Source organism: Ammospiza caudacuta, chromosome 2, assembly GCF_027887145.1.
Source record: "Ammospiza caudacuta isolate bAmmCau1 chromosome 2, bAmmCau1.pri, whole genome shotgun sequence".
NCBI classification, from domain to species: Eukaryota; Metazoa; Chordata; class Aves; order Passeriformes; family Passerellidae; genus Ammospiza; species Ammospiza caudacuta.
The window spans coordinates 6,273,666-6,297,143 of NC_080594.1; the positions used below are offsets into that span (position 1 = coordinate 6,273,666).

At 49.3% G+C, this 23,478-nt stretch overlaps 2 long non-coding RNA genes across 2 annotated transcripts; both read right to left on the reverse strand.

Annotated features, from left to right (window-relative positions):
• Positions 1–16,360: 16,360 nt before the first annotated feature.
• Positions 16,361–21,200, reverse strand: LOC131554507 (uncharacterized). The gene is made up of 4 exons (XR_009274395.1): positions 20,961–21,200; positions 20,746–20,866; positions 19,172–19,246; positions 16,361–16,946 (listed from the first exon to the last, which is right to left on the reverse strand). It is a non-coding gene; the product is annotated as an uncharacterized LOC131554507 (long non-coding RNA).
• Positions 21,201–21,321: 121 nt separating this feature from the next.
• On the reverse strand, positions 21,322–22,889 carry LOC131554508 (uncharacterized). The gene is made up of 4 exons (XR_009274396.1): positions 22,458–22,889; positions 22,082–22,223; positions 21,836–21,939; positions 21,322–21,660 (listed from the first exon to the last, which is right to left on the reverse strand). It is a non-coding gene; the product is annotated as an uncharacterized LOC131554508 (long non-coding RNA).
• Positions 22,890–23,478: the final 589 nt, after the last annotated feature.

Genomic DNA, 23,478 nt, shown 5'->3' on the forward strand with positions numbered 1-23,478 from the left:
AATTAAAAAAAATCACCTAAAATTTCCAATTATGTCTATTACTTGTACTGTCTACATCTTCTCCTGTTTTACAAATATATTTGTAATGTACTGTGTTAGTGTCACTGGAAGAAAATACATGGAAATCTTTCAATATTCCAGTAGCCAGTATGTTGGTACAATTCCTGTGCCAATTCACTAAGATGTTTTGTTTACCATAGCTTGGGTTAGAGGAATTTCCAAGGGGCTTGGGTATGGATTATTGCAGTTAAAGTTGTTGGTTTTTATGGTTTTTGCTAATGCAGATAAAACAATGCAATATGTCAGGGGGTATTTATTATACCAGTCTAAAAATGCTTTATTTCATTGTTCTTAACATACTAGCTGTGTTTTACTGCTGCTTTTTGGAAGCCAGTCAGACCAGGCATTGCCAAATCTGATTTATCTGGGCACCACGAGGCAGGCAGTCCCTGCTGCAGCTCCAGCAATGGCTGTGTCACAACCTAGCAATGTAAGAAAAGGCTCCGCTTTTTCTCCCCTCTCATCAAATCTCTCCAGCAACTCCAAATCAATGGCCCTATATATAAAAAATATACTCTCTCTCCCTATATATGCACACACACCTATGTAGGGTATATTTATTAACATAAGTAAGATTGGGATTTGATTTGCCATGGGTGATGGAGCAGCAAACCCGTTTTGTTTATTCTTTATAATTTTACTAAAATATTTCTTTGTCCTGCTCTACTAGCTGCAAATTTAAAGTGTAATATACCTCTTTTTCCCCCTCTTTTTCATTATAAGGGCAAAAGGAGTTTCTCTTATTGTCCCTAACAATAGGATCTATGATAGAAATTCTCAGGCTGTTGCATGGATGGCCTCCAGCTTCATTTACGCTTTCATCCCTACCTGAGCCTGACATTACCAACATCCTGCATTTCCAGTGCAGTTGAACAAAAAATAATCTCAGTGCATTACTGAGGCAAGAAATAAAACTTGGAGGAGCAGGAGAGGGAGGGAAGGACAGAAAAATGCAGAGAAGCAGGAAAGGGGAGAGAACAGACAGAGAGCAAGAGCCACCTATGTCCAGCTCCTGTGTTTTTTCCTGATAGCACCTAAAGCAGTGCAGAGCTGGAGGGGCAGCCGCTCTGTGCCCTCTAAGAAGTTGTAGCTGCAATAGCCAGGTGGTTTTGCCCAGATCTTGTGCTTTATTTTTTGGCTCTGGGGTGATCCAGCTGCTCCTTTTTCTTCCACCACTGACTCCAGAACAGGTTGTGGCAGCAGGGAAGATTCCCCCTCTCTGTGTGCTTCCACATGGTGGCTCTGCCATCCAAATGATGACTCTACCATCAAAATGATGGCTCTGCCACTCCCTTTTGAGTTTTCCCCTCCACTTTGTGCATTGTTATCCTTGCTGTGGCTGCGTTGTTTGGCAGCAGGTGAACTCCATACCTGTATTTCAGAATGTCCTGAAAGTACACACCTCTTCTCCTGGGATGTTGCTGATGTAGTGACCAGCAGAATGAGAGGTCAGACTGCTTTTAATTATGATTTTCTAGTAATTTTAAGTATTACATTGTCCTTTTAATAATGAGCTTGTTTAGGGAGATCCGTTTTGAATGGGTTTTAGCACAGAAGCCTTTGTTGCCAACCCAAAGGGTCTTGCAAGTGTCCCTCCTGTTCAGTGAAGCACAGTGTCCCTTGGAAGTGTCCCTTGGAAGGACTTCTAAGTCAGTACCTACAGAATGCAGCTACTTTTTATTAATGTTTATGCCTCAAGGGATCAAGGAGGGAGAGACAGATTTTCAGTTATGTGTTGCCAGAATGCCACATGAACGTGTTCTGGGTGCAGTTAGTTTCTTATATTAGCAGCATTTGATAAATCCCAGTTTTCATTAGCTATCTTGACTGAGGGTGGATTATTGCACATTTCCTGTGAGCAGCTTAATTTTTATTGTTGTGTGACATTCCTTGCTTAGCATAAAAAATGAAAAACTGAATGGCATTTTCAAAAGCTGAGAAGCCTCATCAGAAACTGTGGGGGAGTATTTTCAATCCTAACATGACAAAGATGCCATATACATGAAATCATCTGTAAATTTCTGGAATTTTTTTCCATAAAACAAACTTCCCTCCAACCAATAGCTTCAAGAGCCACTATGCTGCATTAAGGGAGAAAAAGCCTAAGGGGACAGTGATTGGATAGAGAGACACTATGTGATTCTTTATTAATATAATGACCCATTTATAAAAAGGAAAACATCAACAGCTTGCTGTTCTGCAGCAAAAGGAGGCATAACATAACCTTTGAGGCATTGATTTGCTGCTCTGGATTAGCCTAGAAGGGAAAATAATTCCTGTTGAAGTGCTAAGAGAAACTGTCCTTGTCCTCAGAAGCTGATCTAAGATTACAGATGTCCCAGAAGTTTTCTAACTTGTAGCTGACCATGAAAGAATAATATACTTTGTGTGAAGTGTAATTACTAGCTAAGAAAGAAATATGTAGATAATCTTATCTCATCTCATCTCATCATGTTGGACTAGTTTTTGATGTGACCAAATAAATCAGGGTGAGAAATGACTCACTTTGGCTTTTATTTTTCTGCTTGTGGTATGCAAATGGCCAGGTCAGATTTTAATTTAATCTTGTTAGCAGCATCTGATGGAGATGGTGAATTATTTTAATTGCATTATTGTCTAAAGACAGTGCAGGGGAAGCGTCACTCTGTGCATTATCTGCAGATATCCCCTACTTGTTGCCCTCAGAATCTGCAGGCTGAGCAGATGGATCTTTGATCTGGCCTGGTGTAATTGTTCTTTTTCTCTTACATGGCTGTGAACAGAGTGTATTTTGCAGCGCTTAGATAAATGTGCCAGAATTTCTGATGCTTGAATAAGACTTTCCTGTTTTGTCTGCAGGAAGTCTTCTGGAAGGGGCACAGAAAGTTGCACTTAGTGAATTTTAGTAGTAAAATTAAATGAAGAGATTCATCTTTCTTTAATTTTCCTTCATTGAGAAAGAAAGAGGAAGAATTGCAATCCAAGGAAGCTTAAACTGTGGCATACCTTTTCCCTTTCTAAGCATTCTGGCCAAAATACCCCACCCCAAACCTGTTTGGATGGATGTGACAGTTTAAGCTTTTCTCAGAATTATAATCCTCATGCCATGAGGAGCTGGATCCATGGATTTTCCCAATCAAAGCAAATCCATTTTCAGATGAGATAAATTTTCTCACTCTTCTTTGCAGGGAGTGTCTGTGAAACTATTAAATAAGGTGTCCAATAGCAACTTGTCACCAGGGAGAAAATATGAATAAGAAACATGTTTGTCTTCAACATATTCCAGTTCTTAGAAGAGCAGAATATAGAGATTCCACCTCTTAATGAGCAATCCCTTATACCCATGTTGATTTTACTGGTGTTAGGAATGCTCTGTTTGGCATAAAAAAAAAAAAAATCCATTTGCACATATCTCTTTCCAAGGAATCTGTTTTAGAGCTGATTGTTTCATTAGAGAAGGGAGAGGGAAGGAAAAAGAGTTATTGGTGGCTTATGGACCAGACCTGCTGTTCAGACAGCATCAAATTCACAAAATCTAATTTGAACAGATGCTGTCTGGCTAGGAATGTGAAGAAATGCTGTCAATTACTCCTTTTCCATAATTCTCTTGGTCCCGTTACTGGGGCATGTGGATTAATCTGTAACCTTACAGAGGAAGGTGCACTGGAATTCCCAGCTGGAATTCCCAGCTGAAGGAGGTGCAGACATAAGGCAGGAGCATCCTTGGAGGGCAAATATTGCAAGCAATGTGTCAGGAATCAGGATCCCAATGTGGGCTCCTTTGCTGCCACACTCAGCTTCTTATGGACTCAAATTCACACTGAATTAAAGGCTGCCAGTGTGGTGGAGATAAACAACAACAGCATCAACCAAATTCTAGTCTGACATTTGAAAAATACCTTTTCTTTCTGGTTGTTCTGTGCAAATGAAAGGAAGGCAGAGTGCTCCTGTTGCACTCACCTTCCTCTGTGGCCTGTGTATATGAGAATATAATTTAGGTATTTGCTTTGCTTATTTTGACTGTCTGAGTTCAATCCTAGTTTTGGTTCTGCATCTGGACCTGTGGTGTTGGGCCAGATCCACCAGTGAATTTGGGAGTAGTTCTGCTTGTAGGAATCTACAAAATCAGAGGGTTTTGGGAAAGCTGCAAAAGGCAGGTTTCAGATAAAGTAGAACTATGATTAGAGCTAAGCAGCTATGAGGCAGGTGAGCAGAAAATTTATTTAAAAGTAGAAAAGCAAGGGCAAATAGAGCAATGATCTGTGTATTAACGCTTGTCTAGGATAAACCTCTAAGCTACAGAAAAGTTTATCTAGCAAGATATTAAGAAGTTTGAAGCTTAATAATGGAGCTCTGAGCATTGTGTTTTAAGGCTTACAAGTAGGTATTGTATTCAAAATAAGCAAGGACTGTTTGACCCAAGGTATGTGTGCTTATAGTGATTGGATCAAACTACTGTCAATGTGCTTTTTCTTTGTGTGATTGCTCAAAAAACTTATCAAGTAAGTTGTAACATTAAGTTCATGGTCTGCTGCCTGGGATGTGAGCTGGTGGCATCTTCCCATTGTCATAGCCATGTAATGAGAGTGATGCTGGAAAATTAACCAGCTCAAGGCACGTACCACAGCAGCCCTGTCCCGTTTGTGATTTGTTCACAGCCCCCAGCTGCTGATACTGCTGACTTAAATTTTAAGGAGCCAAAATTCCAGGAGTGAAATTTGAAACAGCTTCATGCAGGTGCTCAAAGTGCCTGCCCAGTGCACAAGGGCAGGTCCTTGCCCCAAAGGACAACTGGGGACAGCTCCAGACAGCAGGAGCAGGCCAGGCAGGAAAGTCCAGGTGTGCATTCTGTGAGTGCAGGAAACATGGCCCAGGTGTGTTCTGTGCTCATGGGTTTATTTTTAGGGCAGTCCCAGGCTGTGTGAGCTCAGCAGCATCCCAGGCAGCTGGTCTGTGGATGCCAGAGCTGGGGAATCTTGGGTTTTCTCCCTAAAGCCAAGGAGGTCAATATTTCCTGCTGTGTGGTGCATCACAAGTCACCTGCAGGCTGTGAGCAGAGTCTCTCCTCTGGAATTGCCAAAAGTGGCACCTTCAGTGCTTCTCTGAGGTGTAGTCCTCACTTTAGTCAGACTTTGGTTCACTTGTCCATAAAGAGTACATATTAGTCTCTTATTCTTATCTCCAGGATCCCAGGAGCAATCTAGGAAGGATATTATATATAAAAAATAATTTTTATTTGTTCACCATCCTCCCACTTAGAAAAATACCAGATTTAGAGTTGTTACATTTTTAAAATGCTCAGTACAAGAGATGAGCCTTCTTCCAGCAAGAAAATATGAACTGCTGGGGTAACCAAATATGAACTGCTGCGGTAACCAAACCGTTTTGAAGTGTGCAGTTTCTGCTGTGGCAGATTGCCAGCGAGTGATGACATGGGGTTGGTATGGTGCTCCTGACTCTGGCCTTTTCCCAGACCTGAATTTATGCTGGGAATCCTGGGCGGAGGGGTTGCTGCAAACTCAAACAATTAGAAAGGCATACCCTGCTTCACTCCAGCAGCTCAAAAAAAGGATGATTGCCAACATTTCTTTCATCGCCAATTCCCTCTTCTGCAGTTCAAACCAAGGGTTTAAATCTGGTTCCAATACAGCTAAAACAGTAAAAAATCTTGAAGCAAAAATTCAGGCAAGTAGGAAACCAGGAACTCAGTTTTCTGAGAGGACATTGAAAGGAAATGCTCTGTGCTGTGCTGATGATGAGGAGGAATCCCTCTATCTCCTCACAGCCATCTGTTCTGTGGCACATCTCCCTTGCATTCACCTACATGACAGGGATTTAAACTCTGTGACTTTACCCAGCCAAACCCTTCTCCTGTGCTCCCCAAGGCTTTCTCTACCCAGACAGACACAAAAGCTCCAGCTCTGTGCTGATCAGGATGTGTCACTATTGTTTCCTGCCCCTCTGAAATCATGCATGCACCAGTCTGTCCATCACACATCAAAAAAACCTAGCTAGGTTAGAGCTGTAGGGCACTTCTAAAGCAGTGCATGAAAATAAAATACAAGTGCTGATGAAAACATAATGGAATAATTTAATAATTTTTTTTCAAGATTTGAGTTATTGTTTGCTTGCTGTAGAACAGTTTACAATTAGTTTACAATTTAAGCAATTGTCTTGTTTAAGCCCCTCCTTAATTTCCTCTCAGCTGTCCTAAGTCAGAATCCAGGAGGTCATTGCATCACTCATATGAGAAAGATGTAACTGCAGATTCTTTATCACACATGTGCTTGTCCTCCCCCTGTGCCCATTTTGGCTCTAATTGTTAAAAATACCTGTCAGAAGGACTGTGTGTTTTGATGGGGTGGATTCTCAGAAGCTGTGTGTGAACTGTTCTCTAGATTACTGCTCATGAACTTCTGCTAAACTCAGCTGGTCTGCACTCTGGGCAAATAAATCCTTTTATTTGGCAGACTTTAAAAAATAGAGAAAGAGAAAGGGAGGGGGAAATAGAGGCCATCAGACTGTTCCTGAACAGGAACATTCAGAACAGTAACAAAAAATGTTGCTGCTGCTTTGCACAATTATTAGAATTGCTCCCCATCAAAGGTCAAAAGCATTAACCACATTGGCAACATTTATAAATAGACCCTTTATGGAGCTTTACCTAAAGTGGGATGGAGAAACACTTTGACTCAGGAAGACCAATTAGAACCAGTCTTTTAATTTAATAGCTGCATTAGGCAAGATTGAATGGATGTTGGTACAGACACAGACATGGAACACCAGACAATTTCACTACTGATGGAGTCTGAAATAAAATGCAATTTCAGCTCCATCACTGAAGGCCACAGAATGAGTGGTTCTGGTGTGGCCATGTAAGAGAATGAAATGAGGGAAAGTTCTTCTAACCCCAACAGGGCCCTCTGACAAGCATTGCAACTCTTGCCATTAAGGTCTGGAGTGCTGATCTCTGGCACATCCAGTGGGGTCCAGCAAGAGCTGCCAACACAAACTCCATGTGTGGAGGCCAAGGATGCCTGTGACTGAGTGCCTCGTGCAGGGCCAGGCTGCCCTGAGCCTTTTGGGACACCCAAAATCCCCCATGGGGGATCAGGCACAGCCTGGACTCCCTGATCCTCCAGGTCTTTTCCAGCCTGAATGGTTCTGGGGTTCCAAGAGGTTCCTGGGGAGCAGAGGCACCGTGCAGGTGCCCAGATGTGAGTGCTGCTGCCCCAGGATGGCTCCAGCAGCTTTCACTGCACTCCCCAGCTTTGTGCACGTCTCTTGAACAGCCAAGGGCAGGGATGGGCCTGGCACCCATCAGGAAATGGAGTTTGTGGAACAAGGGATGTGTGCAGGGCCATGAAGCGCTGCCTGTGCAGGGATGGGCCTGCACCCATCAGGAGATGGAGTTTGTGGAACAAGGGATGTGTGCAGGGCCATGAAGCGCTGCCTGCCCAGCCCTGCCTCAGGGATTTCCTCTGCTGGGCTCCCCACAGCCAGCAGGGTTTGTGTGACACCCAGAACATGTTTGCGCGTTTGGAAACCCTCCCCTGGCAGCAGGAAGCACTCAGGGATCCCATGGCAAACTGGCTGAGCTCTGTGCCCCACTGCCTTCACGTGGCACTGCGGGCCAGTGCCATTCACACACACAGAGCCCAAACATCCCTGCAGCCCTGGGATGGCACAGAGCCACAGGGATGGCAGGGCTGGCACAGAAATGCTCTGGCTGTTCCCTACACCCCGAGGAGGGTGAAGGTCAGGGGTTACTGCAGCCCCTGCAAAGGTCCTTGCTGTCACCAGCTCATCTTTAGGTCAGAAGTGTCAGCCCCAGTTGGAGTTACCCTGGGGCAGCTGCCAGGAGCCCTGGGGATGTTTGGTTATTTGTGAGGGGATGGACAATGCCCTGCAGCCCTGGAGATGTTTGTGAGGGGATGGACACTGCCCTGCAGCCCTGGAGATGTTTGTGAGGGGATGGACAAAGCCCTGCAGCCCTGGAGGTGTTTGGGCACAGACAGAGCAAAAAGGCAACATTGCTTGCTGTGTGAAATGCCAGCCAGAGGGGCTGAAAATCAGGTATAAATCCAGGGAACCCAGACAGGGAAAGCAGCTTGGCACAGCAGAATTAAGCTTCCCTAACATGTCCTAGACATAAAATCCCTTAGAGGTGGGGGGTGCAGGTTGAAGTTTTGTGCCTCTGAAACAATTCTATTCCTGCTTGCTTAGCGTGCATGTGAAACATTAGAACCATTAAAACATTGGTGGGTGCAGGTTTTTCCCAGTGAAACCAGTGAACTGGAGGAGCCAGACCTTTTCCAGGGTGGGCAGGGATTAGGTTCAGGTACTCTGTAGCACTCTCACACAGGTGACTGCCCAGCCTGTGACAATGACATCAGGTGTAGGGGGATGGAGAGGGGATGGCAGGGGCCAACTTCACTATGTGGAAAAAAAACCGACTTTGATTATGACAATGTGAATTTTGATGCTTTAAAAAGCACCACCCAAAATCAATTGCATCTCCCCCAGGTATTTATGAGTGTAAGTGGAATAAGCCCCTCCTCTTACCTTCCCCAAATACTGTCCTTCTCCATGGTACTCTCCAGTCCCTGAAATGCAGCGTGTCTTGTTCTGCAGAACTGCAAGATTTGGTGCATTTGAAGGTATTTTGAGAACGAAGTTGCTTCTCCCTTTGATGTGGTGCTGTTCTGAACCATTCCTGGTGGATTGTCATTGCCAAGTGAGAGATGCTGTTAAACCTCAGCATCTGTTGGTGATCACCTGCATGTTCTGTTTCTATCCTTGGAGATGACTTGATTGAAAGGTTCAGTGTTTAAAAGCTTGGAAGTGATAAAAGCCAACCAACAAAGAGTTGTTTTTACAATTAACTTTCTTTTTTTTTTTTTAACTAGACTCAACTTTTATGCATAATGCACTGACTGTTATTGTCCTGAATATTTGCTACCTTTTTTTTTTTTTGAAAAAAAGCAGAGGAAGAGACTTTTTTGATGAGACTAGAGCTAGATCAAAATAAACTCTACATTGCTCTGTGAAATAAACTGTCAGTATTCCCCTGCCAGTCTGTCATTGTTTTGTGTTATGGCACTACACAGAGATTACCACTGCCCAATCCAGAGAGTTCTCCCATGATTTTCTGTCATGCTGAGCAGCTCATTTTAACCCCAGAGGTTTAAAATCCCTGGGAGCAGTTGGAATCAAGAGCAAATCACACAAAAACCAGGCTGGGAGAGAATATGAAACCTTCCAGGGATTTACTTTTCCTAGTGCTTTTTTAATTTAACACAGAACCCCTCTCTTCCCTTTAGACCCCATATCTTTTAACTCGTTTTTTTTTTTTTTCCTCAAAAATAATTCTCTGCCTAGGCTGGGAAAAAAAACCCTCCAAATTATTCAGGGGGTTTGGGATGGGTTCAGTTGGTCAGTACGAGCAAAAAATTGGCAAGAAATTCCTTATCTCTTGGGTTCAGCGAGAGGCTCAACGTGAACACGAGTGAAAATACATTAAAAATAAAAATAAGAATAAAACAAATAAAAATAAAAACCCAATAATGATATAAACAACAATAATATAAAATAAATTTAAAAATAAAAATAAAAATAAAAATGAATTTTATTTATGGAAGCCCCAGTCGCGCTGCAGTCCCGCCGCCGCCCACCGGAGGGCGCTGCTCTGCACCGCCGCGCTGTGTCCGCCAGGCGGCGCCCGCGGGGCTTGGCGGGTCCCGGGGCCTCGCCCGTTCCCAGCCGCGATCCCGGTCCCGATATCCCGGTCCCGATATCCCGGTTCTGATGCCGGTCCCGGTTCTGATGCCGGTCCCGATATCCCGGTTCTGATGCCGGTCCCGGTTCTGATCCCGGTGACAGGTGAGCACGGCACAGGGTGGGACATGGCCGGGCGCCATCCCTGTCCCTGCCGCGTCCAAGCCCCGGCCCTGCCCATCCTCACACAACGTCCCGTGCCACCCCGTGGCCGCCTTCGGCGCCGGGTTCCGAGCCACGGCGGTGGCGTCGCCGGCGGACGTGGTGAAGACGCGGTCCATGAACGGCAGCCCCGGGCAGCCCCGCACTGCCCTGAGCTGCCTGCTGGCCCTGCTCATGCAGGACGGCCCCGCCGGCCTCTACAAGGGGTGAGTTCGGCTCCTGCGGACCGGCTGCGGTCACCGCCCGGGCCGCGGCACGGAGCCCCAAACACCCCGACCCACGGGCAGGATTTGGGGTATCCCCGCTCCGGGGATGTCCCCGCACGTCCCCTGAGCCCCGCTTGTGCCGGCACGGCTTCGTCCCGTCCTTGCTGCGGCTGGGCTCCTGGAACGTGGTGATGTTCGTGTCCTACGAGCGGCTGCAGCGCCTGATGGTGCTGGCGCGGCCGGCGCTGGCCTGAGCCCCCGGCGCCCCGGGCCGCCCGGCGAGGCTCACATCGATTACATTCATCGCATCCATTCTATTCATTGCCGGGGAGCAGCGGAGCCACGGGCCCGGGTTGGGACGCGAGGAGGAGGATGCTGCAGGAGGAGAAGCGCGGGAGAACAGAGGTTTCCAGAGAAGAGTTTTAAGGGACGGAGGAAAAAATGTTTGTTGGCTTTCCAGCCGGGAAGAGCAGCGCTTCCCGAGGGCGGTGGTGTGGGCAGGCGGGACCAAGCTGAGCGCCGGGGAATTCCCGCTGTTCGTCACTGGCGCTTCCAATAAATCGCCCCTGAGGGGTCTGATCACAGCGTGGCTCAGGGTTTCTTTGCCTTTTTGGGATGTTCAGGGTCATTGTCCAGCTCTGCATGTGACACAAGTCCAGCACATTCTCTGTCATTCCTGGTGCACTGAACAACTTCCCACTGATCTCTAATTATTCAGGCCATTGTCACAATCACCAACAGCAGCTCCACCTTCTGCCCTGCCGAGGTAGCAGATCCTTGACCCACGGCCATCTCTCTAAAGCCTCAAATGGTCCCGTTATAGGACAGTGAAGATGTGTATCCTGAGCAGGAGAGGACACAGAATTCCCTTCCCCTGTTTCCCAAGCATAAAACGCTGGGAACTGCTTTCTTCCCATGGTACTGCCAGGAACAAGGTTCCCTCTGCTGTCACTCCATCTTTAGCACCCTCATTTGTCACAGCCACTCAGCTCTATTTCAGGGACTCCCGTCAGACACCTGCTGGCTGTGATCAGAAGCAATTCCCCAGTTGGGTTTTACCCCCGGGAGCAGCAGGAATGACCGAGGACAGCTGCTGTCCCGGGACAAGGCGGCCGGGCTGCGGTTCCGTGCCCAGCCCCGTGCCCGCCCTGCGGAACGCGGGGTCGCTCTCTCCGCCCTGTCCCTGTGCCGGGATCGGGACAATTCCCCTGGCTGGGGCAGGGGACGGTGCCCTCGGGTGCCGCCGGAGGGGACAGGGGCGCGCAGGGGCCACCCGGGCGGGTGGCACCCCCAGGGCCGCGTGTGCTGTGGCGCTGCTGCCGGAGCCGCTGCCGGGCGGGACGGGTCTGTGCCGGCACTCGCGGCTCGCTGCGATCCCGTTCCATGGAGCGAAACCCGCGCCGCGCCCCAGCTGCGGTTTGATGGGATGGGCTCCGCTCTCGGGAGGCAGCGGCACGGGGGTCCCTGTGCCACCCCACGGGTCCCAGAGAGAAGCTGCTCCTGTGGCCGAGGAACAGCGGGGAAACTGAACAGTCCTGAGGGAAACCGATGGAAAAACAACTTTGGTGTGGTTTTGGACTTGACATTTTCCCCCGGCCCCCGCCTGATCCGAGTGTTTTGCCTTAGGGAACAGGAGGCAGAAGGGGGAATGGGGAAACAGATGATTTGTTACCCCAAAAGGGACGAGCTTATTGCTGTTAATTCCTGAAACACCTGGAATGATTTGGGTCTGGGAAGCACCTGGGAGCCTCCCTTTGAATCCTGGGTGGAGCCGTGGTTATAAAAGGAGGAAAGGATGGAGGCAGGGGGGGTTCGGGGGGGAGAGGAGCAGCGCTGCCTTGGGGATTTGCATCTGGAAGCGGCCACCAGTTTCCTGCTGGGAATCCTGGAAAGAGAACTCGGTGAGAAATGCGAATGCTGCAGCTGGAGCGCTGAGAGGGGAGAGCCTGCAGGGAATGTGTCTGGTGAGTCTCCTCATGCCCCATATCTGATGCTGCGCTGGCACCAGGGCACCTCATTCCATTGAAACTCTCTTGAAATGCAGTTCAATTACAAACTGGACTGCAAAAGGCACGTGGGAAGCTTTGTGTCCCTAAGGGAATGCTCTGGGGCTGTGCAGCCTCTGACCTGCACAAATAACTCCTGCTCCCACAGAAACCTGCTGGCTGCAGGGCAGGAGTGCCAGCAAAGTGGCAGCTCCAGAGCCACCCCAATGAGTGACTGTCCTTGGGGCTCTGGGGGCCGGGAGGAAATGCTGTCCCTGCCCCTCTGGGAAAGCAGGAGCAGGATCAGTGCTGCAGCCGGGTCTGTTCCTGCTCTCTGTCTCCAGGGTGCCCCGGAGGGCTCTGGCTCGGGATAATCTGTGTGTGAGAGCTTCCCGTGCCCGTGCCAAACCCCTCTGGGGACAGAACGTGCCCAAAAGCTCCATTAACCCTTTCTCTGTGTGTGAGAGCTTCCCGTGCCCGTGCCAAACCCCTCTGGGGACAGAACGTGCCCAAAAGCTCCATTAACCCTTTCCCTTCTGCTGGCAGGGCAGCGTGTGAGCCCAGGCCCTCCTCCCTGGAGCAGGGACAGCTGAGGATGAGCCCCAGGGACTCAGCCATCAGGGCAGGTGAGGATGGATCTCTTTGTGCTTGGCAATTGCTCTGCTGGTTTAATGTCACACTGCAGGGCTCCTCCAGCCCCTGTGCCCTGCAGCAGCACCCACAGCCCCTGGGCTGGGCAAGGAACAGCTCTGGGAGGGAAATGGATGTGCAGGAAATTTCCAGAGTTTGACAGAAGGCTCACATAGTGTGGATCTGTATGGAAATTCTGAGATAAGAAATGCTGACTTAGAAATGCCACGGAATAGGACAGACAGTGCTGAGAGAGAACTGGAGCTAGAAACAAGTTTTAAAGGGTGACTTTGTAAATAAGACTGGATACCTTAGAGAAATAGAACTATGAAAGATGCATTGTAATAAGATTCACAAGGGGTAATTTGAGATGATTTGCTTTAATGCATTTACAGCATGATGTGACAAAAGCTGATAGGCCAAGAAACACTTACAGTGTATTGGAATCAGGAAATAGTTGGCTGCTGATTGTGATGGGTGAATTCTAACATCTGCATTGTCTCACCCTTCACATGAGACTGAACATGGAATCCAAGTTTTTAAAATGCCTCTCAGTTTCTCCATGTCTGGGTCAGCAAAGAGCATAATCTGATAAATTGTGCTTTGTGTGAGGAAGATTTATCAGATTCCTCCCAACCTTCTCTGGGGTTTTTGTGCCAAAGGGGCTGTGACCCCAGAGCCACACAGGGTGTCTGTGCCTGCATAAGTGTCAGTGACATTTGCCAAGTCTGGCAGGAAAGCAGAAACATCCTGGGGCTGTTTGGCCAGAGATGGAACATGGAGATGTCTGTGCTGGCAGGGTGTGAGTGCTGCCAGCCTGGCTCTGTGGTGCCTCTGTCCCTCAGCAGTCAGGGCAAGGGGGGAAGCTGCAGCTGAGGCAGTTTTGGCTGTTTCACACTGCTTGGGCCAGACCTGGCAGCACTGGAAGAACAGCTTTCCTCCTCCTTTCTGTCCATCCCTGAGCAGAACAGTGAGATGGTGCTGCACTGAGCCCTCTCTTTTGTGGCTGTTGTTTGGTTGGTTTGTTTGGGTTTTTTCTGTTCTTAATGTATTTCTAAGAGGTGCAGTGAGGAGCAAGGTGCTGGTGACATGGTTTCTGACTGACACATGACAGAAATGGGCACAGGTGAGTGCATGTGCTTCCTGGCACATCCAGTGTGCAATCCTGAGTGAGGATTCCCAGCCCCAGCTGCCCGTGGCACAGCTCCTCACTGCTCAGTCACTGTGAACAGCCCCCTCCTTTCCTGGGCACATCCCTGGAGTGGGAGCAGAGTCCCCTGACCCTGCAGGAATTCCCTGCTCCTCTGGAGGGGGTGAGGCCAGAGCTTGGGGGCAAAGGGCAACAACCAAACCAGGCCATTGTGTCCCTGATGCATCCAGGACAGCGTGTTCTCCTTGTTCCCAGCACTGGTGAATCTAAACAAGATTTATTTTTGACAAGATTGCCTGTTCTTCACTTCTCCAGCTCTCCCCCACACCTGGCCCTGCAGCTGTAGCTCACCCTGCCCTGGCTGTGGCTGATAAAATACCATTTTTGTAGCAGCAATCCATTCTTTTAAAGAGCACAAAGAGTGTACAATGCAGAGGAGTTTTTGGGAAATCCATCCAAATGAGGGACTCTGCCTTCCTGCTGTTCCTGTAGCTCTCCTTCCTGCTTTCACCTGGGCTGCCAGGATGGGCAGGGCCCATATTTATCATATGAAACTGCTGTTACTGAATTTGTCCAGAAGCTCTGATTACAGACACTCATTTTCTGACAGTAAACATTTTCATTTTGCCTTTGCCCTGTTGTTTCCAGGTGCTGCCCAGGCTGTCTCTCTGTTCCCTGGGAGGAAGGGCAGCCCCTGCCTGGCTGCCCAGCCCAGCTGGATGGGACAGGGTTGTGTGGCCTGGCAGGGCAGGAACAGCTGGCTGTGCTCTGGAGTGCCTTGGAACCTTGCCCTGGCAGCTTTGGAGGGGTTTCTCTTTGGGATTGCTTGTGATGCACCCTCCCTGTGTACAAAGCCCAGTGCTAAAGGACTGACAAGTGAGATAAAAATGGTTCTGTTCAAATGAGGCAAAGAATGCAACAAGAAAAATGAGCTTCCTTTTAGTGTCTGAAATAGTTAGGAATAGAAATGCTGGAAAAGGGCACTGTTATGTTTGCATTGGTGTCACCTCCCATGGATAAAACCCCACAGTGAGCCATCAGAGCACAAGTGTGAAAACTGGATCCTTGGACTTCCACAGAGGACTTAATTTTCTTTTCCTCCTCTCTTTCAGGCCAGGACAGATCACCAGACTCCTGCCCCCTTTGCCAAAAGCTTTGGTGTTTGAGCAGCCACAGGCAAGAGGCCCCAGCACAGGCTCTGCCCTGCAGGGCTCAGGCCCTGCCCTGCTGTGGGTGAGTCAGAGGCACACAGGGCTCCTCTTGTCCCCTGTGCTGCATTCCCTGCCTGGGGATGCCATTGCTGCCAGCCCAGCCTGGGGCTGCTCACAGGGGCCAGGGGGAGGGAAGGGACCAGGGTCTGACTCCAAGGGTCACAGGGCTGATTTATTATTTTATGGCATATATCATATTAAAACTATACTAAAAGAACAGAAGAAAGGAGTTCATCAGCAGGCCAGCTAAGAATAGAAAAGGAAGGAATGATAGCAAAGGCTTGTGGGTGGCACAGAGAGTGTGAGCCAGCTGGGTGTGATTGGCCATTAATTAGAAACAAGCACATGAGACCAATCCCAGATGCCCCTGCTGCATCCCACAGCAGCAGATAATCAATGTTTGCATTTTGTTCCTGAGGCCTCTGAGCTTCTCAGGAGGAAAACTCCTAAGGAAAGGATTTTCCATAAAAGATGTCTGTGACACAGCCCCAGCCCTGTGTGCAGGCAGAGACACAGGGACAGCCCTGCCCAGAGCCACCACTGTCAGCAACCAGGGGATGGGGCTGGCTCTGGTGAGAAGGGTTTATTGCTCACACCAACACCAGCCCTGTGCCCTGGCTCTGGTGAGAAGGGTTTATTGCTCACACCAACACCAGCCCTGTGCCCTGGCTCTGGTGAGAAGGGTTTATTGCTCAACCAACACCAGCCCTGTGCCCTGGCTCTGGTGAGAAGGGTTTATTGCTCAACCAACACCAGCCCTGTGCCCTGGCTCTGGTGAGAAGGGTTTATTGCTCAACCAACACCAGCCCCAGTGCCCTGGCTCTGGTGAGAAGGGTTTATTGCTCAACCAACACCAGCCCCAGTGCCCTGGCTCTGGTGAGAAGGGTTTATTGCTCAACCAACACCAGCCCTGTGCCCTGGCTCTGGTGAGAAGGGTTTATTGCTCACACAAACAGCCTCAGTGCATGGCTCTGGTGAGAAGGGTTTATTGCTCACACAGACAGCCTCAGTGCATGGCTCTGGTGAGAAGGGTTTATTGCTCAGGTAAAGATCAGCCTCAGTGCCCTGGCTCTGGTGAGAAGGGTTTATTGCTCAGGTAAGGATCAGCCTCAGTGCATGGCTCTGGTGAGAAGGGTTTATTGCTCAGGTAAGGATCAGCCTCAGTGCCCTGGCTCTGGTGAGAAGGGTTTATTGCTCAGGTAAGGATCAGCCTCAGTGCATGGCTCTGGTGAGAAGGGTTTATTGCTCAGGTAAAGATCAGCCCCAGTGCCCTGGCTCTGGTGAGAAGGGTTTATTGCTCAGGTAAGGATCAGCCTCAGAGGCCAGCAGACTTTACAGAGTAAGTAGTTCCTACAGTTCCAGAGCACTCACAGTTCTTTGTTCCAGGCAATGTAGAACTTTCTAACCCACACACAGCTGCCACAGGGTTCATTTTGCTTTTCTCACCCATCACCTTTCCTTAACTCTGCTGCACTGTGCTCACTTTTGTCCAGTGGCTCCTCACTTGCACACAGATGCTTCTGTAACAATTCTAAACTCTGACTTTACACAGCCCCACCCTCACATTATCAACCCTGCACCACCTCACCTTTACAGTTCCTCACTCACTCAAGGCACGCTCTTACTCACAGCCACAGAAACATCATTATTTTCTGTATTATTTTGCTGCTAATGCATCTGTGTTGTATTTTCACATCAATCCAAGCTTCTTCCCAGGCTGCAGATCAAATCTTTTGGTGTCTCTGGAGGTTTCTGGTTGTCCAGTTCCCACATCTCCCCTCTCTCTCTGTAGTAAGAAATTTTTATTAATAGATTTGTTAAGTATTGGTTGTATATATTAATGTAAATAAGGTATTATTATTATTCATAGTATTATAATAATTAAAATATATTTAAAATATAAAATTCTGTTATATTTGTTAATTATGGTGTTAAATTTTACTTATTAAATTTTTAGTTGGGATTTATTATTCTTATTTTTGATATTTTTCAAAGTTGTATATTTTTATAGATTTTGAGTAATTAGATAAACATAGAATATATTTCATTAATTTTTTTATATTTGTGTGTTAATAAAAGAACATTGATTGTTGTTTTGTCAAACTGCATGTTCAATACTTTTGATATCTGTTAAAAAGTTATTTCATGTAAAGGATGTAGTGTTAGATTGCTTATTTAGATAATATTTTAATTTATTTAATAATTTTTGTGTTGTTGAAGTAATAGGTGGCATAAAAAGTGATGTGTTTTTTTAAGTTTCAAGGTTTTAAAATATTTTTATAATTTGATTACTATTGATGGACAAATGATTTGTCATACATTGGTACTTATTTTTATACTCAGAGTTAATCATGTACTTTTTTCATTATATAGATTATTTGTAATTGGTATATTGATTAGGTAAGTAAATGATGGATTGTTTTGAGTAGTGATAGATAAATACAAAGTATTTAAACTTGAAACTTTAGTTGAAGTTATTTAAATGTTTGCTTTACGTTGGTTAATTGGTAAAGTTTGATAACTAAAAGTAAATAAACTAAATAGAGGCATAATATTTGATTGAATTTTATATTTTTAAGTTATTATTTAATAAGAATTTTATACTATTGATTTTTATATTTATGAAAAAACTTAAAGTTTATAGTTTTTGGTGAGTATAATACAAGGTGCTAGGTGTAAGTTGGAATTTTTGTGTAATTTACATTTGTACTTACCTTGTCTAATTTTGTTTTTTTAGTGCTGGAGTGGTCAGTGTGGTTTTTGTGTGATGTGGTTTTACGATTTCATTGAAATTTACCTGGATTTTTGTACTTGCTGACATGTAAGTAAACTTTATGTTGTCATATGAGCAATAAACTATTGATACATTTTGATTTATAAAATTGCATAGAGATTTGTGACATACTTAAGATGTTATTATTATAATTTTTTTTGTTATAGGTATGAAGAAAGATTAATGTATGCAGTAAAGAAAACACTAAATTAATTAGGAATTATTTAGATTACGTATAATTAGTAACATGTGAAATGATATAGTTATTAAGTATTAAAATATTGTATTTTAAATTACTGGAAGGTTTCATAACTGTTAAAAATAGGTTTAGTTGTTATATTGATAAAGTCAGTGTGTTAAGTTAAAACTATTTGAAATTTATTTTTGATATAGTAAATATTTGGGATTGTTGGTAATTATTTTGTTAGGGTTTGATTATAGTTTAAATTGTAATTGGTGCATGTTACATAATACATTTTTATGTAACATTTTTAAAAATAGCAGTTATGAGTTAAATTATAGAATTAAAGATTAATTAAATCATTTAATAATTGGGTTTTTAAAAGTATTTTTAGAGTAGAGATGTTTTGAGTATAGTAAACTTATTTTTTAAAGATTTGAAAGTGGTTATAGACAGGATTGTGAATTTGGATTTGGATATTGAGAGTGTGAGGGTGCAGGAAATGTAGTTGTAGGAGAGGCTGAATACTTAGTATGAAACTTAGAAAAATGAATTAACGGTGTGGTTGGATTGTTATAGAAGTGTTTTTGTAATAATAACTGAGAAAAGTTATAAGATGAATAGTTTGGGGGAGGTTTTTAAAAAAGTTTATATTTTTGTAACTTTGAAAAATATTTAAAATGATGAGATAATATTAGGTTAAATTACAGAGTTAGTGTAGAGATTAGTCAGGGAGTTAACTTGGTTATTTTAAGTTTTATAAAATACACTGAGAATCAGTTAAAATCAAGGAAGAAACATTATGGTAATTGCAGGGTGTTGTGTTTAAAGAGTTATAAATCTTGTTTAATAACTTGAAGTAAGGTGAGCCCAATCTACTTTTTCTACCCCCACGAATGGCATGACCTGTGCCCATTGCTCACAATTCACCCAACCAAAATCAAGAGCAAATGTTGGCTGGGCTCTAAGAACCTGAAATAACTTAGAAGCAAAATAAATCACGTTTTTCTCCTATGTGGTTTTTTTTTTTTTTTTTTGTTTCAGATGCTGGACTTACCTCTGTGGATGTGTGCTGAGCTCTCACTGCAGGAACCCGTCAGGCCTCTGTGGCTGTGAGTTCATGTTCTTCTCACTGGGGAGTTGGAATTAATTAATTAATTAATTGCAGAATTAATTGAATTAATGACCCCTTTCCCCTTTTGTGCCCCGCCGTGTGGGACAGGGGCAGAGAGAGCGAGCAGAGGAGCGGCCGGGGCTGGAGAGGGGCAGCAGAAAGGCAGAGGGACCTCCCTGGTGTCCCCAGGGCACTGTGGGGAACAGAAGGGACACCGTGAGGGCAAGGGCAGGTGAGCAGGGGACAGCTTGGGGCAAAACCCGGGGTCACCTGCAGGGAAATGAGTCAGGGGTGTTTTGGAGGGAAGAGCTGAGGGGATGAGTCCGCCCAGCTCGGCCCAAGGGGGAGCAGAGGTGAAGGCCAATCCAAAGCCAGCCCTGCTCAACCTCAGAGTCCCAGAATAAATTCTATGAGCTGCCCAGTGAGGGATTGAAAATACATAAAAACAGACCCAGGAGCAAACCAGAAGGTTCCTGGGAATCCCATTACAGTGTTGTCATAGCCGTTTTAACAGGTTTTTTATCACAACACTGCATTTCTGCGTTGGGATCGTTCACTCTGTGGGCTGTGGGGTTTTTGGGTCTGAGCTCCCTCACGGCAGCCCTGACACCCTCAGGAGCGGGGGAGGGAAAGCAGAGTCAGGGCTGCTGGCAGGGCAGGGGGCTCTACCCCAGAGCAGACCCAGCAGCTGCCCCCCAGCCTGGCCAGGAGGGATCTGCTCTGGTTCCTGCAGGGAAGGAATGTTCCCAGCAGAATCAGCCGGCATTGCAGCGGCCTCATCTCCCGATCCAGCGGCCTCATCTCTCCTGCACTTCCCCATGCCACTCCCACCCATTCTGAGGGGAATTTGTCCCACCAGCAGCAGGGGAAGGACACCAGCTGCCACCCTCGGACTTGGATTGTACCCCTGGGGAATGCTGGCTGCTGGGATTTAGAGCATTCCACGCATTTAGCTGCTGAAATTTCCCAGCCCAGGGGTTTTAGCACAAAGATGGTTCTCTATGTGGTGCCCGGATTTGGGGTTTGGCATCAGCTTAGCTAGTTCAGATGAGCTGTACCCACAGCCCCACGTTCCCTGATGAATTCCTGCTGGAATAACCTGACAGCGCCGAGAGTGGAAATTCCCATGCAGAGCTACCACTTTTACACCAGCTGTATTGGGAGCCAGCAGAGGTTCCAGGGAAGCTGAGTGGGATCAGGACAAGGACAGGTCTATATTCCATAGAATTTGCTGTTTAAAACCCTCATCCCCCAGCTCCACTAATGTCCCTGGGGTTGCTGGATAGAGTTCCCTGGAACCCAGCTGATTTCACCCCCCACCCCTGGAGCTCAGGCTCCAGTGGGTATTTTAAAGCAGGACAAGGCAGTGGCTGGATGCACTCCCAGCCTGTGCTGAAGCAGCACACCTCTCCCTGAAGAAGCCCAGCTCCTTTCAGAGCCTCAGCAGCAGCCTCTGCACATCCCCTCAGGAAAGGGATGCCCATCCCTGCCTTCAGCACACCTCCAGAGGGACCCACCTGCAAAAATTTTCCTTCACTTCTGCACTTCCAGCGGGCTCCCTGGAAAGTTCCAAACTTCATCCCACTTGAACCTCTGAGTTTGAGGCATCTCCCAGGTATACTGCTTGGGATTCAATATCTGTGAGGGAAGATGGCTTTGGTGTTAGCGCTGCTGAGGAACAATGGCCTCAGGCTGGAAAGGAGAGAGGAGATTTGGGGTGGCTGAGACATACCTGGGAGCTGTGTGGGAGCTCTGGGAGGTCAGAAACGGGAACTGCTGTCTGAGCCTCTCTGCAAATGGCTCGTGCCTCCATTCCAGTCAATGCCAGCTGCTCCTTGGGGCCCTTCTGGGCTGTCGGTGGTGTCTGTCCGGGCTGAGGTATCTCCGTGTGCCTGCTCAGAGCAGGCCCAGGCTGAGGGGCCGCAGGCAGCGCTTTAGCCGTGTCTGTGCCAGCGCTGTCCCGGTACCCCGGTGCCCACACCGGGACGTGTGTTCGGCACGCTGCAGGCACAGCTCCTCCCGCAGATCCCAAGGGGCGTGAGGGCTGCCGGCCCTTTGGGGGCTTCTGGCCTCCTCCAGGCACGCACCGGGCCCAGCCGCAGCGGGAGCAGCGGCCCCAGCCCCGCTCGTTCGGCGGGGATCCCCCGAGGATGCGGACACGGAGCGGGGGGATGCGGGCGCTGTGGCTCTCACAGGGCAGTGCGGTGTCCCGGTACAGGGGAGCGCGGTGCCCGCGGTGCCGCCGGGCCGGGCTCGGTGTCCCCGCAGGGCTGAGGGGCGGCGCCGTGTCCGCCAGGGGGCGCCCTGCGGGACGGGCGGCGGCGCTGAGGGAGCGGCGATGCCGATGAGGTCCCGAGGCTGTCAAGGCGATTCCCCTGCCCTACCCGTTTCCAGCCGTGACCCAGGGGCTGCTCCAGGGAAGCGCCGTCTTCCTGGGGGCCCGGCACCATCATAGCCCCGACTCCCCACGGTCCAGAGCCCCGGCGGGACCCCAGCCCCGCACCGACCAGAGCAGGACCGGCAGTACCAGGCTCGGTCCCAGCGCCCGTCCCGGAGCGGCTCTTCCTACCTGTAGTGATGCCGGTCCGGTCCTGGTCCCAGTCTTACCTCGATCATCCGGCCCCAGCGGGACCCCAGTACCGCACTGGCCGCAGCTGGAAGAGCAGCACGAGGCTCGGTCCTAGCAGCCATACCGGAGCGGCTCTTCCCCCCTGCAACGACACCGGTCCCGATCCCAGCCCCAATCGCGCCTCGACCATCCAGCCCCGGCGGGACCCAAGCCTTGCACTGACCGAAGCAGGAGCAGCAGCGCCCAGCTCGGTCCCAGCGCCGTCCCGGAGCAGCTCTTCCTACCTGCAGCGATGTCGGTCCGATCCCGGGCTCAGCCTCGCCTCGATCACCCAGCCTCGGTGGGACCCCAGCCCCGCAATGGCCACAGCCGGAGTAGCAGTGCCGGGCTCGGTCCCAGCGTCTGTCCTGGAGCGGATCTTCCCCCCTGCAGAGATGTCGGTCCGATCGCGGGCTCAGTCGCGCCTCGACCATCCAAGCACTAGCACCCACACCCTGCCCCCCTCCCACAGCAGACCCCAGCAGGACCAGGACCCGAGCCCCCAGATCCAGAGCCCGATTCCGGTCTCAACCCAGCACCCACACCCTGCCCGCCTCCCACAGCAGACACCGGCAGGACCAGGACCCGAGCCCCGGACCCAGAACCCGATCCCGGTCTTACCTGAGCACCTCGGGCCCCACGCAGCACCAGCAGCAACCCCTGATCCGGATCTCCTCGCAGCGCTCCGACTGTCGCTCCCGCAGCATCCCGAGCCGAGCATCCCCCGAAGGAAGCGGGACGGACGCGGATTGGCCGGCTTTTATGGGCGGGAGGGGGGGGCGGGGGGGGAGGTGTGTCCCCGGGGGCGGGGCCGGCACAGGTGTGAGGGGCGGGGCGTGCACAGGTGTGAGCGATCCCAGTGCGGCTGCGCGGGGCGGGGCCTTGGGGGATTTAAGGCGCGGGGAGGGCCCGGCGGAGCCATTTGCTCCTCGGAGGTCGGCGGGGTAGGTTGCTGTCGGTCGGGGCTCTATATTTCTGTTTCTCTATAATTTCTTCTGCGTTTCTTTTCTTTTGTGTTTCTGTTTTTCTACACCTCTCCTTTCAACCCTCCCTTCCTCCCCTCCCCCACCCCCTACACCCACCCCCCCCCCCCCAAACCCCCCCCCCCCTCCCTCTCCCCCCTAGCCCTCCCCTCCCTCCCCCCCTACGGCCGCCCCCCGCCCCTCCCTCCCATCCCACCTCCCTATTCCCTCACTCACCCCTACCCTATTCATCCCTACCTTACCCTACCCTACTCCTCCATCCTCTCCCTTAACTGCCCCGCCCCCTGCCCCGCCCCCCTGCCCCGCCCCCTGCCCCGCCCCCTGCCCCGCCCCCTGCCCCGCCCCCTGCCCCGCCCCCTGCCCCGCCCCCCTGCCCCGCCCCCTGCCCCGCCCCCTGCCCCGCCCCCTGCCCCGCCCCCTGCCCCGCCCCCTGCCCCGCCCCCTGCCCCGCCCCCTGCCCCGCCCCCTGCCCCGCCCCCTGCCCCGCCCCCTGCCCCGCCCCCTGCCCCGCCCCCTGCCCCGCCCCCTGCCCCGCCCCCTGCCCCGCCCCCTGCCCCGCCCCCTGCCCCGCCCTGCACACCCCGACCTCTCCCCGCCTTCCCCTCACGTACCCCCCCGCTCCCCTATTCTCGTTCTGTATTCCTCCCTTTCCTCCTTTC